We start from the raw sequence: 3903 nt of genomic DNA on the forward strand, positions 1-3903 counted from the left end.
GGCTCTGTTTTCAGGCTTTAAAATATCTAGCCCGTGGCGGGAGACTTTGGCCAATCACTTCATTCAACGGAGGCAGCTGTCAATCACTCGCGAACTCCGATCAAACGGTCAGATTAGGCAGCACTGATCAAATATGAATTAATATTCTCTTACTGTAATGCCTATTTCATCAGATTACCTGTCTCATGCACTACTGTCAGGATGTAATAACGTTTTTGTAATCATATTTGCTCCATTTCTACCTACGGCAGCTTTAAAGGGTCAGTTCACCTCCGTAGTCCGAACCAGGATGGCGAACTTTATTACTCCTTTCAACCTTGACAAAGGCAACGCGGACCAGATCCACTCCTTCAGTTCTGATGTATGATAACATACAACTATAGGTAAGAGAGAAATCATGTTTTGTGTTGTTGTTGTTGTTGTTGTTGTTGTTGTTTTGAGTGAACCAACCCTTATACGTTGCATGTCAGTCATCCTTTACCATTAAGGCATCTGCTTCCTTTCATTCCCACAGGGCTAGAGACATGTACATTTCGTCTCATATAAATCACAGTCCTAAAAAGCATTTAATGACCCTAAAGATCACCGTCTTTTCCATTGCCTTTTGAAATGAATAGTAGAAATTATTCAAAAGAAGAAATCTTCATTGGTTTCCAGGTACATGACACATCTGTAAAGGGTATGACTTTAGTAAAATGTTACTGCAGAATGAATGCACAAGCACTCATTGTGAAAACTCCTTCATTACCCTAATACATCTGACCTCTTACATGACTTTTTATTAATGGGCATGATAAGATCATTAACAAAACACTCTCCATGACGTACCTTTTCTTTTTGGCACAAGCATCGGTCAGACTCTACTCAATGACTGATGGCTCATCTCTCCTCTGACATTTCCCATAGCATTCATTCTTTCTTTCCCTTCGTGGCCAGTGAAAACCTACGCCTAAGAATCACTCATTTGATTGAGGCTTTCTGGCCCAGTTATCTACAGTATATGTCAGGAGGAAAGTGGATGAATGGCTTAATTTCACCTGCACCTTTTGTTGACTGTATATGGTCGTATGCATGTGCGTGTCGTCCTGCGAGGCGACTGAATGGCTGTTCCTCCGCGCATTGTTGAGTTAGAGGGCTCGTCCTCCTACACCCTCATCATGGCCTTGTGCTGACGCATCCCAGAAGCCTCTTCACTCATTGACTCTTCTGTCCCCTTCCTCCCACGGCCTCGCCAGGCAGAATCCCGCCATTGTCCCACCGCGCGGTGTACACACACAGGCTAGCAAACAGCTCGTCTCACACTCATACGCACTGTGTGCACCACGCACTGTATGTACAGATGGATTCAGAGCAACAACAGAACATACCTGAAGAAAAAAAAAACACACTATACATCATTCGCTCACATAATACCAAGACTTTTTTTTTCACAAGCGGAATAGTTTTCCAGTTGTTCCCACAGTTTGCCCTCCATCCTAATCTCTTCTCAGAGGAAACCGAGCACTTCATTAAACCCAAAGTCCCTGTGTGTGTTTATGTGTGCTTGTGTCTGTTACTGTGGTTCTGTGTGCTGGGTAAGTAAGTGTATTAACCTTTAGCCTCTCTCACCATTGTTTCTGTGACATGCCCCGCTGCTACTGCAACCCGTTCCCAGAGATTTTGGCAAAATGTTGAATCTACCAACATCTTGTGTTCATTTCACATCTGGGTCTGTGCCAAAGTGAAGGGATGAGAGCTCAAGTCTTAAGATCATACTGATGCTGTACATCCCACAGCTGGACTCCTTGTTGTCATATGACCATCACTAATTTGTTTGTCTCAATTGGAAATTCATTTATTTTGAATCAAATTTTAATCCATACATTTGCTATTCTTAGCTTTAAAGGTCCCATATCATTTTCAGGATCATACTTGTATTTTGTGTTTCTACTAGAACATGTTTACATGCTGTAATGTTAAAAAAAACCTTTATTTTCCTCATACTGTCGGCCTGATTATGCCTATATTTACCCTCTGTCTTAAACGCTCTGTTTTAGCGCATTTCGACGGAATTGCGACGAAATTGCAACAGAATTGTGTTGCTAGGCAACAGCTTGGGTCCATGTGTACTTCCTGTCAGCTGATGACATTCACATACACTGCAACCAGGAATAAACTGGGACACATTTAGAATGTTTACCTTTAAATCTGTGTAATGGTCTAAATATTGTATATTTGTGACATCACAAATGGACAGATATCCTGACAGCTTGTTTCAAATGCAGAGTTTCTGAATACGGGCTGTGTATATTTCCCTGTGGATTGAGCGTTTCGATACTTTCACAGTATTTATATAGGACTTAAGCCTGCTTTATAATAAAAAAAATATGAAAATCTCCCTTTTTTTATAATATGCGACCTTTAAGATGTATTCACTGGGCCGAGAACCAATCTGTCTTTTATTTTAATAGATACTCAACATTTTAATGAGTTAAAACAATGCAACACAAACAAGGACAACTTCACTTAACAGGAGATCGATCAGAAATAGATTCCAATGCAAACATGTACCGAATAAAAGGAAAAGGGGTAAATAAAACAAAAACGAACACACTTGTATCTTCTCCAAGGTTAAGCACAGCAGTCCATTAGCTGTACTGGATCACTGAATTACAGTTGTTACTGACTGAGTTACAGTTACAGATAGCCAAGCAGTGAAAGGGCCACATGTAAACATATATTGATCAAGCTTGTTCAATAGATGTAACCCTCTTATAAGCAGCCAATTGAGCCATTGTTATAGCCCATGGCCCCTTCTTGGCCAGCCTTCACAAATGCGGCAGCAGCCCAAGCCCATTGTGTGCTTGTGGAGAGGTGCAAACAATGGAACATATCATTGAAGCTTGCCCGCTCCACAGTCTAAAAGGAGTTAGTCACCCTCCATACAGAAGACCAGGAGGCAACCGCCTGGCTCGAGAACTTTGCATTCGCTAAATAAATAAATAAATAAATAGCCCATTCTTCATAAGGTGATGGGTACCAATCTGTCTTTTTAAAGTTCTTGAAAAAATAGATGAAACAAGAAAAAGATCTGTTGGAGATTACCTATATGACTGTTGTAGTTCCTGAAGGAAGGCAAATCTAAATCATCTGTCAGCATTATAGTGATTCTGAGACCATAAATTCATGGTTACCACCGTCCGATTAACCGAACTCTATAGCAAAGTTGTTTAGCGGCTGGCTGTTTCTTCACACACAGAGGGCATTGTGTCGTGTAATGGAGCCCTGGCCTCAGGGTCTTTTGCTTCACAGCTCACAACTCATAGACATGTAGGCTTAGATCTCTGCCTCAAAACACATTGTTGCGGTCCTTTCTAAAATGAATACAGTATATCACCCCTACAGCCCGATTAAAAACAATCAGACAGGAGCCAGTAATGGGTTTTCATAAAGTCCCAAAAATCTGGGAGCCAACGCAGGAAGCTCAGAGCTGCATACAGTACAACTCCCATGTGGGATAAATGCCACAAAATGGAACCAGCCATGAGCAGGAAATCACTTGGCTCGCGTCCTCACCCACATATCAAAATGTAGTTTGTGGTCAACTCTCCAGCAGCAATCATACTGTCATGACCAAGATAGCGCAAGTATATTGAACCATGATTTTTGACTAAATCCCATTTCCATTAGTTACTCAAACAAACTCTGCCTGATTTCTTTTATTTTTTTCTAGAAATACTTTCCCCCTTTTACATAAATTCCCTAGATATGAGCCACAAGGTCTCAAAAACCACCACTTTTCTCCCAAATGTGAAACTTCTGTGACTCACATCCTACCTCCGCACATGTCAGAACATGTCCTCTAATGTCTACACTCATCACGCTACACTGATAATTATTTCCCCTCAATTTGTCAAAGAATTT

This window comes from Sebastes umbrosus, chromosome 6 (assembly GCF_015220745.1).
Source record: "Sebastes umbrosus isolate fSebUmb1 chromosome 6, fSebUmb1.pri, whole genome shotgun sequence".
In the NCBI taxonomy this organism is placed as follows: domain Eukaryota; kingdom Metazoa; phylum Chordata; class Actinopteri; order Perciformes; family Sebastidae; genus Sebastes; species Sebastes umbrosus.